This window comes from Pinus tabuliformis, chromosome 4_1 (assembly GCF_031772625.1).
Source record: "Pinus tabuliformis cultivar Carrire ecotype Pingquan chromosome 4_1, CPIR1, whole genome shotgun sequence".
Classification (NCBI taxonomy): Eukaryota; Viridiplantae; Streptophyta; class Pinopsida; order Pinales; family Pinaceae; genus Pinus; species Pinus tabuliformis.
Window position 1 is genome coordinate 126,940,594 of NC_142303.1, and position 14,630 is coordinate 126,955,223.

Sequence of the window (14,630 nt, forward strand, 5' to 3'; positions counted from 1 at the left end):
AATGCAACTAGCATGAAAAAATGATTATTTTCAATTCAGTGAGATCTATCTAACATAGGGAATAAGTTCACACACTGATACAACAATAAAGCATGCAGAAAACAAATCTTCCTAACTAGATATTTCATTTTCACTATTTCAATGCACCCAACAAAAATAAAATGAGATTCAATTTGTGAACATGCAGCTACATGAATTGTTCATTTCTTTTCCAATGCACTCACCGAAGTAAAATGAAATTTAATTCAAATGAACCAACATGAATCTTTTCACTTTTGAATGAATGAGAATGCATTTCTTTCTGCTTTCATAATTAGGGAATGTGATATATGTTGAATTATAATCCAAAAATTAACTTTTCAAAGCAATTTAACCTAATGAAATTTTGAAAAGTATATATTGAGATAAAATCTAAAACAAATGCCAATGTTTTTTCTTTATGATTTCAAAAAGAACTATTAATGCTTAATCAACAACAAAATTAGTATTCCTTTCACACACACAAGTAGCATACAGTAAATCCAATTGACCTAAAATGATAAGGACTCAATCAGACTTCACTTCCACTACTTCAACGCAATGGGATGGATTTTGAAAATCAACAAGAAATCATCCAAAATACTGACAAATTCAAAGCACACAAAGCAAGAGGATACCTTAGAGGTCAATACACGCTAGACCTTTCTGACAAAAACCCTAAAAATTATCAAGTTTCAGGGATCAACATGACTTTGATAGTCAAAACCCGTGTTGACAGGGCTTTCAACATAGATGTAATTTGAAAAATCATGCTGGCAGTGCGACTGTTACAAGATAAAATGCGTTGGATGAGAAAGACTTGAAAAAATAAAAGGAATTTCAAAGAGAAGTCCAGACTTAACACTTCAAAGGATTGACTACTCAAAATGTAGACCCATACAAAATCTAAATTACAGATCACTAAGTGGTTGAAAAAACTGATCAAATAGACCAAACACAAAAAGGAGGTTGAAAGGGATATAGGATCCCCAGCGGAGTCGCCAATTTTTTGTGCAGACAATCCCTTATGCGGAAAGAAGCAATCTCTCTAGTCCTATAAGAGGGTCTAGCAACAAACTAGACAAACATGTCCAAACTTTACTAGTTTATATGATAAAATACAAAGTAAGATAGATGACCTACCTCACTCCGATGCTAAATGCCCATTGATGTCATCCTCGATCTTCTTGCTTCCAAATTCAATCCTATATACGCCGTTGTGGATGAGTACCCGCGTTGTAGCAATTTTTGGTTTTAGTAAGTTAGAATCAACTAGTTTAAAAAATGAAAATATATTACAAAAAATGTTAAGTTAGGATATGCACAAAAGAATATTGAATAAAAAAATGTTAGGCATATTTTGATGAATAAGTCCATATCAAATAAAATGTTAGCATAGATGCCCTAAAAAAGGAAGGAAAAAATAAAATGTTAGATCAAAAATAAAAGAAAAAATAATAAATTCTGAAAGTGTTGCAAATCCAAATGCCACTACTCTTAGTCAAGTTTATTTTTTCAAATTAAAAGTTGTGCGTAGATTGTTTAAATGCCACACTAGTTCATACAATCCAATTGTACAGTTTAATCATGATTGGATTTGATTTAAATTTCTGTCAATATGTGGCAAATAAAATTGGCTCAACAGTTTAATCTAAGCCAATGGAATCAATAAGGGATAGAAGTAGATTAATCGTTAAAAGGAAAATGTTGAGATGAGTCTAAATGCACTCGAGTGACTAATATTGTGAAAAAATGTTAGGAAAGTTAAGGGTAGGTAGACAAATGAAATACCATTGGAGCATGAAAGGATTTTTATCCTAAGTCAAAACATTTCATGCATGTGCATATTGTTGAGCCTCCATTTTGTCCAAATTTTCATGATTTAACTGAATAATTTTATGCCTGTACCAAGTGTCTACAATCATTATTATTCGTTTTGCACATTATTAAGTTATTATTTGGAGGCATTTAGAGCTGAGAGTTGTTGATCTATGAACTCTTCTTGTTTTGTTAATTTAATGTGAAAATATCATTAATGTCAGGTTATTTTGTGGTAGGTGCTAATATTCATGTAGCCGAAGTTCCTATACTAGTTGTGCCTGCACCAGCTCTGTCTGCACCAACATGCCTCCACTAATTTGGGGCTTCCATACATTGACACATCTCTAGGGAAATATGAAAGAGGTTTTTGTTAAAAATGGTTTTTTAACACTTCCAAATAAGCTAAGATACACCCAGGTCGTACAGATTTATGTTTAGGAAATAATTAATGCCTTGGCCCCTAATCCACAGCAGTTTCCAAACTGCCAACTTCTGCCTCGTTTTCTATGCAAGTGAAGGTGAATGAAGAAATTCTAGAACATGGGTTTTGGTCCCAATATAAAAAATTGACAATGCCTCAAACTGAGTTGTAAAATTCGTAATGGTATAAAAAGTTACATAACGGTCTTTGAGGCAGTTGTCTAATAATAGATTGTTTTTCCATAATCTTAGCATCTCAGATTTCAAACAGTGATTTTAGGGCACGATTTCCAAGGCAATGGATCTGAACAAGAAAATTCTAAGAGAGGTTATTGTTTCCAATATAACAAGCTACGTTTCAGTTTTAAGGCTCAAAGATCAATGTCACCTGAACACCTACAATGCAACTAGCATGAAAAATGATTATTTTCAATTCAGTGACATCTATCTAACATAGGGAATAAGTTCACACACTGATACAACAATAAAGCATGCAGAAAACAAATCTTCCTAACTAGATCTTTCATTTTCACTATTTCAATGCACCCAACAAAAATAAAATGAGATTCAATTCGTGAACATGCAGCTACATGAATTGTTCATTTCTTTTCCAATGCACTCACTGAAGTAAAATGAAATTTAATTCAAATGAACCAACATGAATCTTTTCACTTTTGAATGAATGAGAATGTATTTCTTTCAGCTTTCATAATTAGGGAATGTGATATATGTTGAATTATAATCCAAAAATTAACTTTTCAAAGCAATTTAACCTAATGAAATTTTGAAAAGTAAATATTGAGATAAAATCTAAAACAAATGCCAATGTTTTTTCTTTATGATTTCAAAAATAACTATTAATGCTTAATCAACAACAAAATTAGTATTCCTTTCACACACACAAGTAGCATACAATAAATCCAATTGACCTAAAATGATAAGGACTCAATCAGACTTCACTTCCACTAGTTCAAAGCAATGGGATGGATTTTGAAAATCAACAAGAAATCATCCAAAATTCTGACAAACTCAAAGAACACAGAGCAGGAGGATACCTTAGAGGTCAATACACGCTAGACCTTTCTGACAAAAACCCTAAAAATTATCAAGTTTCAGGGATCAACGTGACTTTGATAGTCAAAACCCGTTTTGACAGGGCTTTCAACATAGATGTAATTTGAAAAATCATGCTGGCAGTGCGACTGTTACAAGATAAAATGCGTTGGATGAGAAAGACTTGAAAAAATAAAAGGAATTTCAAAGAGAAGTCCAGACTTAAAACTTCAAAGGACTGACTACTCAAAATGTAGACCCATACAAAATCTAAATTACAAATCACTAAGTGGTTGACCAAACTGATCAAATAGACCAAACACAAAAAGGAGGTTGAAAGGGATATAGGATCCCCAGCGGAGTCGCCAATTTTTTGTGCAGACAATCCCTTATGCGGAAAGAAGCAATCTCTCTAGTCTTATAAGAGGATCTAGCAACAAACTAGACAAACATGTCCAAACTTTACTAGTTTATATGATAAAATAAAAAGTAAGATAGATGACCTACCTCACTCTGATGCTAAATACCCATTGATGTCATCCTCGATCTTCTTGCTTCCAAATTCAATCCTCTATACGTCGTTGTGGATGAGTACCTGTGTTGTAGCAATTTTTGGTTTTTGTAAGTTAGCATCAACTATTTTAAAAAATGAAAATATATTTCAAAAAATGTTAAGTTAGGATATGCACAAAAGAATATTGAATAAAAAAATGTTAGGCATATTTTGATGAATAAGTCCATATCAAATAAAATGTTAGCATAGATGCCCTAAAAAAGGAAGGAAAAAATAAAATGTTAGATCAAAAATAAAAGAAAAAATAATAAATTCTGAAAGTGTTGCAAATCCAAATGCCACTACTCTTAGTCAAGTTTATTTTTCAAATTAAAAGTTGTGCGTAGATTGTTTAAATGCCACACTAGTTCATACAATCCAATTGTACAGTTTAATCATGATTGGATTTGATTTAAATTTCTGTCAATATGTAGCAAATAAAATTGGCTCAACAGTTTAATCTAAGCCAATGGAATCAATAAGGGATAGAAGTAGATTAATCGTTAAAAGGAAAATGTTGAGTTGCTAGTCTAAATGCACTCGAGTGACTAAGATTGTGAAAAAATGTTAGGAAAGTTAAGGGTAGGTAGACAAATGAAATACCATTGGAGCATGAAAGGATTTTTATCCTAAGTCAAAACATTTCATGCATGTGCATATTGTTGAGCCTCCATTTTGTCCAAATTTTCATGATTTAACTGAATAATTGTATGCCTGTACCAAGTGTCTACAATCATTATTATTCGTTTTGCACATTATTAAGTTATTATTTGGAGGCATTTAGAGCTGAGAGTTGTTGATCTATGAACTCTTCTTGTTTTGTTAATTTAATGTGAAAATGTCATTAATGTCAGGCTATTTTGTGGTAGGTGCTAATATTCATGTAGCCAAAGTTCCTATACTAGTTGTGCCTGCACCAGCTCTGTCTGCACCAACATGCCTCCACTAATTTGGGGCTTCCATACATTAACACATCTCTAGGGAAATATGAAAGAAGTTTTTGTTAAAAATGGTTTTTTAACACTTCCAAATAAGCTAAGATACACCCAGGTCATATGGATTTATGTTTAGGAAACAATTAATGCCTTGGCCCCTAATCCACAGCAGTTTCCAAACTTCCAACTTCTGCCTCGTTTTCTGTGCAAGTGAAGGTGAATGAAGAAATTCTAGAACATGGGTTTTGGTCCCAATATAGAAAATTGACAATGCCTCAAACTGATTTCTAAAATTCGTAATGGTATAAAAAGTTACATAACGGTCTTTGAGGCAGTTGTCTAATAATAGATTGTTTTTCCATAATCTTAGCATCTCAGATTTCAAACAGTGATTTTAGGGCACGATTTCCAAGGCAATGGATCTGAACAAGAAAATTCTGAGAGAGGTTATTGTTTCCAATATAAAAAGCTATATTTCCTCCAAAAAATTCTCCGAAATTCGTAATGGTTAAGGAGATATGTAGAGTTCTTGGAGACATTTTGTTAAAAAAACTGATTTTTCCAGAAATGTAGAAAACGGTCAAATTTGGGAAATTCGTGCTAGATATTCATTCCTTCAATGGGTAAATGGTTGTACTGATATCTATTGATAAATATCAGTTGGGATTCAATCCCCATGTTATTTTCTAAAGAAACTATCATGTAAAAACCAATATAAAGGAGAGGGGCTACGTAGGTGAGAGGAGGATGGCAATTTGTATTTTGTAAATTGTATTTCAGTTGCAGAACATGGAATTAGATCTTGCATTCCTAGGAAGGAGGAGATGCACACCAATGGGATGATCCCTGGAGGGGACCATTTGATCCAGGTGGATATTGGTGGCCACCTGCCAAGTCCACCTGGACCCCCACCATTGTCTTTCTCAGCATTTTCAGTTTCCTTAATTGTAGCACAACTTACTATTTTTAGCAGTTTTTCGGGTCCTGAACTTCCGGAGCCGTTTTGAGGCCCTAAACGACGTTTTTTGGGGAATCCAGGGGAAACATGGGTCCATGGAATGGACCGATGTTGCCCGTTCCAACAATGATAGTGCTCGGATAGATCTTTCTAATGAGCTATTGTACGCGTCAAACGGAGATCATATGCCAAAGTTACGACCCCGGGAAGTTGGTGTACCAATTTACCCCCAAACGGGGCCCACAGTTTGGCGTTTCATCTCCTAGGGTTAGGTTTTGGAATGTTAAGGGTTTTCCATTGTTTCTCAACAATAAATAGGCCTTCGAGCCTCATTGTAACACAGTTCAGAGGCATGTAGCCACCACATCTCTTCTCAGAGATAAGCTACCATCGCCCTAGCTGGTTTATTTCCATTTCTGGTTGTAAGCATATCTCAGTATTTTCCATTAATGAAATGAAGTATTATTTCCGCTGCATCTTTGTGTATATGGTTATCTCTGTAATTTGTTGCGTTCTTGTTTAAATCTGGATCAGTGGTATCAGAGCGGTCTGCTTTTTCTCTGTTTTTCTTTGCATGTCCCCAACAAGGTCGGGATATAAGGAGTTAGGGCTTGAACTGGTTGAACCTTTGCAAGACCAGCCTCGTAAATCCCGACGGCCTCCCATGGCGGACGAGAAGAAAGACGAGGGGCCAGGAGATCCCATCAAAATCTTACTCGAAGAAGCCCTTGAGCGACAACGGAACGCGATGATGGACAGCTTTGCCCAGATCCTTCAGCAGCTACCCAGAAGCAACGCATCGGCTTCCAGCAACTACTCTGGAAACACCACACCCTTTAAGGTACAAGATAATTTTGAAATCCCCATATTCGAGGGTCAGATAGACGCAGATGCCGTAGATAAATGGTTAAATCTGCTAGAGGGTTATTTTTCTGTTCATGAATTTTGGAGTCGGGAAAAGATTGTTTTTGCTCTTCTCAAAACAGCCCCCCACGTCAAGGACTGGTGGGAAACCTACTGCGAGCAGAAGGATGAAAGTACTGCCTCACTATTCTCAGCCGCACCCACCTGGGATTCGTTCCGGGATGCCATCAAGGAGCAGTACTACCCTGTCGGAGGCTATGAGGATGAATACATAAAGTGGACCACGCTGCGGCAGGGAAGGGACCAAGACGTGCCGGAGTTCACCAATATTTTCCATACCTTTCGCACAAAGTTGGGTATCAAGAACTCGGAGCAACATTTGATACTCAAATACCGTGGTTGCCTGCACAAGTACATCCAGGAAGAAATACAATTCCTAAACATCCCCTCGCTCAGCACAGCATACCGATATGCCGTCAAGGTCGAGCAGAAGTTTAAAAAAAAGAAGCGAGACTTTGGATCTGCGAATCTAAAGCAGGGGAAAGGTGCCCCTAAACCACAGAACAAAGGACAAAGCCAAGGCGGGACAGCCCAAGACAACCAGCCGAAGCCGCAAGCAAAGAACAGCGCCGCGAAACCGAAAAAGGACACTGGAAAATGGTGTGAGTTCCATAAGAGCTCCACTCACAACACAAGTGAGTGTCGGGCCAAGCAGTCACTGGTGGCTGAGCTAAAGGTTTCAGAATCAGATGCATGTTCCGACTCTGAGTCAGAACCCGATAAGGGGTATGAAAAAGGGAAGCAGATCATTGATGTGGATCCCAGCGCCACTGTTGCTACCGCAAAGATCCAGAAAAATGAACCCGAAGATCCAAAGGAGGAGGAGCATCTCTTCCACTCTCAGATGTGGGTAAAGGGATCCCCGATACAGTTCATTGTTGATAGCAGGAGTCAAAAGAACCTCATTTCGGCAGAGGTCGTGAAGCGGTTGGGCTTACCGACCACAGCACATCCACAACCATACACCATTGGGTGGCTTCACCAAGGACGAGATCTTCGCGTGAGCCAGCAGTGTCGCCTTCCATACAACATCAAGCCCTTCACGGATGAGGTATTGTGTGACATTGCTCCCCTTGAAGTTTGTGATGTATTACTAGGACAACCATACTTGTGGAAGCGACATGCTGTGTATGAATCAAGGCCCCGTGCTATTACTATTACATTAGGAAATAAGTTGTTCAGGATACCAGAGGTAGCACCACCTGTCGCCCTCTCTTTGATTACTGCAAAACAATGCAGTAAGATCATTTCCAAAACCAAGAAATTTGTTTTCCTGATGATACGCCCTCAAGGAAAGAAGAAGACAGTGGTCGCGGCCTCCAAACGGGGTCCCTCTGCACGACAACTACAGATGGATAAGGTTTTGGAGGAGTACGAGGACATCTTCACCTCCCCGGCAGGGGTTCCTCTGCACTGTCAAGTCAAGCACTCCATCGATCTGACCCCAGGTGTGCCGCTACCCAATGGACCAATTTATCGGCGCTCCGTTCTGGAGAACGATGAAATCAAGAGGCAGATTCAGGAGCTCCTGCAGAAAGGTCACATCCGTCCGAGTTCATCGCCCTGTGGGAACCCGATCGTGTTGGTACAGAAGAAAGATGGGACGTGGAGACTCTGTATTGACTATCGGGCGCTGAACAAGATCACTGTCCGTAATAGGTACCCGATCCCGCGGATTGATGACCTCCTAGACCAACTAAAGGGGGCGAAATATTTCAGCAAGATCGATCTGAAGTCAGGATATCACCAGGTACCAATCGAACCCTCCGATGTGTGGAAGACTGCCTTCAAATCCAAGGAGGGCCTCTTCGAATGGTTGGTCATGCCTTTCGGATTGACGAATGCTCCTGCAACCTTTATGAGGCTAATGGATGACATCTTGCAGCCATTCACCAACTCCTTTGTAGTAGTATACCTGGATGACATTCTGATCTTCAGCCAGAGTTGGGAAGAGCACCTCCACCACATCCGACAGGTTCTCCAAACACTGCGGCAACACAAGCTATGTGCCAATTTGGAGAAATGCACTTTTGGCATGACCCAGGTTCAGTATCTGGGATACATCATTGATGAACAGGGGGTGCATGTCGATCCGGACAAGATCCAAGTCATTTGGGATTGGCCCTCTCCAACCACTCTAACAGAGCTCCGCAGCTTTCTAGGTCTTGCCAACTTCTACCGCAGTTTTGTGTTGGGGTTTTCTCATATTTCTTGGCCCTTGAGTCAAATCACCAAGGGCGGGGCGAAAGAAAAATTCTTTTGGTCTGAATCTCAACAGAAGGCATTCAGGGAATTGAAGGATCGCCTCTGCACAGCACCAGTGCTCGCGTTACCAGATTTACAACAACCATTTGAGGTCGAGACAGATGCCTCTGACTATGCTATTGGGGCAGTCCTTACTCAACATGGACATCCAGTGGCATATCACAGTGAAACACTTTCAGACACAGTCCGGAAGTACCCCACTTATGATAAAGAGATGTATTCCATTGTACAGGCCTGCCGACAATGGAAGCATTACATTTTGGGGAAGGAAACGGTCATCCACACAGACCACCGACCTCTGCAGTTCATACTATCCCAAGGGAAATTGCAGAATGATCGCCATCAAAAGCGGTCTACATACCTGTAACAGTTTCACTTGAATATCAAGTATAAAAAGGGCAGCACCAATAATGTTGCAGATTGCCTCAGTCGGCCACCGATCATGGCGCTGACCACCGTGCTCAACTCTTGTGGGCACGAGACTACTGATTGGCCACTTCTATACAAAAGCGACCCAGAATTCGGCCACACATACCAGACACCCTTGGAAGGTCGGCATGTTGCAGATTTTCACCTCCAGGACGCCCTATTATGCCACCTCGGCCACCTTTGTGTTCCTTCAAGCGAGCGTGCCAAGATGATTTGGGAAGCACACTACAGTCGGGCTGCTGGGCATTTCGGGGTCGAGAAAACAGTGGCAATACTGCAAAATTATTTCTATTGGCCAAATCTTCGACAGGATGTTGGGAAGTACATCCGATCATGTACTGCCTGTGCCATTGCCAAACCGACCATTAAGAAGCACGGCCTCTATACCCCGTTGCCTACCCCTAGTCGACCTTGGGAATCCATCTCCATGGATTACATGTCAGGCCTTCCTTCCACCAAGCATGGAAATGACTGTGTTTTTGTGGTCGTCGACAGGTTCTCGAAGATGGCCATTATGATGGCCTGCAAGAAGAATATCACAGCAGAAGCCACTACTAAACTCTTCTTTGAGCGAGTGTGGGTGCACTTTGGGATCCCATAGTCTATCATCTCATATCGGGATAGTCGGTTTCTTAGCACATTTTGGTCCAGTCTCTGGTCAATGCTGGACACCAAACTCACGAAGTCCACAGCCTTCCATCCTCAAACTGATGGCCAGACAGAGGTTGTCAACAGGATGATTGTGCACATTCTGCGCATGTATAACTCAAAGCATCCACGCACATGGGACGAGAGCCTCCCCTATGTTCAGCACAGCTACAACCGAGCTCTTCACAGCTCCACTGGCCATAGCCCTTTTCAGGTGGGTTTGCGATTCCAGCCACTATGCCCCATTGATGTGGCCATGCCCCTTGCAGCTACTCACATGAATTCATCTCATGTCCAGTCCGAAACAGATAAGGCCACCAGCTTCATTGAGCGCATCCAACATATTCGCCAGCAGGTCCATGACATTCTTGAGAAATCAAATGCCAAGTACAAGCAGCGACATGATCAACACCGGGTGCCACACAAGTTTCAAGTGGGCGACAAAGTCTGGTTGCATTTGCAAAAGGAACGCCTTACTGGAGCCTATCGGAAATTGAGACCACTCCGATATGGTCCTTACACCATTACTAAGGCGATGGGAGACAATGCATTTGAGCTCAGCATTCCCCCATTCCTTGGCCTGCACCCAGTGTTCAATGTGGACCGCCTTCGGCCATACTTTCCACCATTGCTAGACACATCCGACATTGCAGAACAGCTCAAACCCACAGAATTAAATCCAGATTGCATGGAACAAGCTGCAACTGATCGGATCATGGACACACAGATCAAGAAAACTCGCCAACAGAATATCCAACTGTATCGAGTTGTCAAAGCAGGCCAACTCCTTCAGCATGGCAAGTGGCTCACCAGGGAACAAGTTCAGCAGAAGTTTTCTCATCTCATGGAGGAGCTCAACGCAATGGGGACCATTGCTTCCTAAGGGGGGAGGAATGATCCAGGTGGATATTGGTGGCCACCTGTCAAGTCCACCTGGACCCCCACCATTGTCTTTCTCAGCATTTTCAGTTTCCTTAATTGTAGCACAACTTACTATTTTTAGCAGTTTTTCGGGTCCTGAACTTCCGGAGCCGTTTTGAGGCCCTAAACAACGTTTTTTGGGGAATCCAGGAGCAACATGGGTCCATGGAATAAACCGATGTTGCCCGTTCCAACAATGATAGTGCTCGGATAGATCTTTCTAATGAGCTATTGTACGCGTCAAACGGAGATCATATGCCAAAGTTACGACCCCGGGAAGTTGGTGTACCAATTTACCCCCAAACGGGGCCCACAGTTTGGCGTTTCATCTCCTAAGGTTAGGTTTTGGAATGTTAAGGGTTTTCCATTATTTCTCAACAATAAATAGGCCTTCGAGCCTCATTGTAACATAGTTCAGAGGCATGTAGCCACCACATCTCTTCTCAGAGATAAGCTACCATCGCCCTAGCTGGTTTATTTCCATTTCTGGTTGTAAGCATATCTCAGTATTTTCCATTAATGAAATGAAGTATTATTTCCGTTGCATCTTTGTGTATATGGTTATCTCTTTAATTTTTTGCGTTCCTGTTTAAATCTGGATCACCATTGGAGCCAGCACTGCATTATTTAATGAATCTGTAACAAGACTTCTAAAATGAATTTCCTTGGCATTAAATTCTGAATTCTGGTTTCTACTCTGAAATGAGTTTATTTGGCAATCACTTCTGAGTAATTTTGTTTCTCCATATTGTTTTGAAGATTGTGACTTAATCGCTGCAAGGGCAATGAGCTGGATGGTTGGGTCCACCAGCCAGTATGTTGCCCCAAACCTCTTAACTTTATTTTGTTGAATTTTAGTTAGCTTGGTGTGAGTGTGATCTTAGATAATTTCGTAATTTCATTTCATAGCTCTTCTTTTAGTCATTTCATTTTCAATTTCATTCCAAAAGCTTTACTTTACTGCTCTGGTTATTCATGTTTAATATCAATGCTTTTGGATGTATTTTGATAAAGGATGAAGTAAAGTAAACGATGAATGTTTTAACTGCATCTCTTATTTATTCTTACAAAGATTTACCCTGGTCTCATTGCTACATAACAAAGTTTATTTCCATAATGTAATGGTGAAATAATCGTTGATCAAGAATTCTGGTTAACTTAACTTAACATGTATTCATGATTACCTTTGAATATTATATGAGACAGATTCATGTACTTTTGCAGAAAAAACATTTATTCCTGCACTTTTGCAGAAAAACATTTATTCTTGCACTTTTGCAAGCAGATGCCCGGATCAACATAAGGAAAGATTGTGAATCTTGTTGACAAAATGCTCACATAATTCTTAATTATAATTAAATGTTGCAGATATTATAAGGAAGTATTTAATAAGATCAGGGTAAACAACACGAATTATGTATTGGTTCTTATTGCATATTTCTCTTTCAACTAAAGTATTGAATTGACTTTAAGAGAAGCAGTGCATTATTATCTTGATTCTTTTTAAAGAATTCAATCATTTCCTTAGATTATTTGGAATGAAGTTGCCATGTGATTTCTAGTTTAATTTCATGCTTGCAACATAGCAGTAATTTTGAAAAGGTTTTGCATTCTTTATTTCTTGAATTGCTTTCTTTTGAATGGAACCTACATTCCCTTGTCCCCTAGAAAATTGAGGAAGACTTACTGCAAGAGTCAACTCAACCCAGAAGAGGAGCCAAAAGTAGATTCCTGAAGTGTGTTTACTTTTCTTTAAAGAGTCCTATTTACTTTTCCTAAATTATGCTCCTCTTGAATTTCTTGCAAGAGTTTGGTTTTTAGTTAACAAATCCCTAAGGTCATATTCTGGCACATATTGTGCTACGCCTCTAAGTTTACTTACCCGGATTGACAAATTAAATGTCGGTGTAAATCTTGCATTTATACCGCCTGACATTTTGGCGCTATTGTCAAGGAGGCGCTCAGGGGATTGACCTTGGTGATATGCCACATTTGTTTTTTTTCCTTCACTTAGTTTCTCTTGCACTTTTATGTTCTTTGAATTTACTTCTTTCCTGCACTGTTGCTTTAAGGTTTCTCATTTTCTCTGATGTTGAAAGAACCCCCCACCCTACATATACACCATTCATGTGCTAACAAATGTACCAGTTGGCTTGCTAAAAACAGGAAAATGGTATTTTGAGGAATCATCTAATGAGGAATCTTTATGCTACTATAGAGACATACAATTCATCCAATGAAGAATTAACAATTGAAAATTTTAATATTTTGATTGAACATAAAAATGATATCATTAAATCTTTAATTTCAAAATTGGATGATTTGCAGGAAGAGTGGGAGCAGGATGAAAACCCACCGCTTATATTTTGCACCAACTGTAGAAAGAAACACCTCCTTGGAAAGTGTCCACTTAGTAGCCTGAAAATTTGCAAAATTTGTGAAGGGGATCATCTAATGGAACATTGCCCAGCACTACCAGGATTACTAAAGGTACTCAGGAAATCAATTAAGGAATCAAATCGAATACCAGGTATAACCCAAGAACCATCACCATTTGATACTTGGAATAATTTTTATTATCCTAAGTAAGTTCCTCAACATGTTTATGATCCTACAGTTTCATGGAAAACTTTTAATCCTCCTCCAATAGGATATCCTACTTCATGGTCACAGTGGCCCTCTCCTTTGCCCTCATCCTTGAGCAAAATATCACCATGGCCTCAAGAATCATTTGGATGCTTATATCTAGGGTAATCTCACATGCAAATTCAATCATATGAGCACCAACAACAACCATAATTTCTTTCCAATGCACCATTAAGTTATCCTCCCCCATGGTCTCAGCTACATGTGCAACCTTCCCCTAGCTCTCATTCAAACCCTAATCCATACCCTACCCCTTATCATAATCCTTACCCTACTCCTTATCCTTACTCATACCCTAGATCTCATTCAAACCCTAATCTGTACCCTAACCCTAGTCCATACCCTCATCCATACCCTAGACTAACCCTAGTCCAAACCCTAATCCCAATCCAAACCCAAACCTTAGTCTAGGAATTAACCAAAACCATATCATAAACCCTAATCTAAACCATGAGGTTGCACAGTAGTTTGAACCTCCTATTCTTCTGGTTGATCCCCATGTTGAACAAAATACTACATCTTCCATGTTTGAAAAGGGAATGAATTTGGAAACTTCCCCCATTACCACCCCAGGAACTTATCATTCAAAGACCACCAAAGGAGCAATATTTCATTGGAACTTGTTCTGAAAATGTTGTTGAATCTTAAAACCCTAGAATCTCTCTCAACCATTCTTGTCAATTTGAAAATCAAATATTTGAGCTTGAATTTGAGGGATTTATCTTTTGTCTTTCACCAGATTCTTTGTGCCTCTAGGAGAGTGACTATCAAACTGTGGAAGACTTGCATCAGTTGGAGAATCATACATATGTGGATTTCATTGAATCCTGGTTTCAAGCAATCATCAAGCCACCTTATTTCCTCATCATTCGAAACTCTTGGTATCATATCAATTGAAGCAATTGGTTTCTCACGCTTTGGTATGTCTTGAAGTCTATTCTTTAAAACTAAGTGTGAGTATAATCATCATTTCGTTGCGCACTTGGTTGCATTGGAAGTACTCCTATACTTAAAAGGGAATCTTATGCTTCTCAGGGTA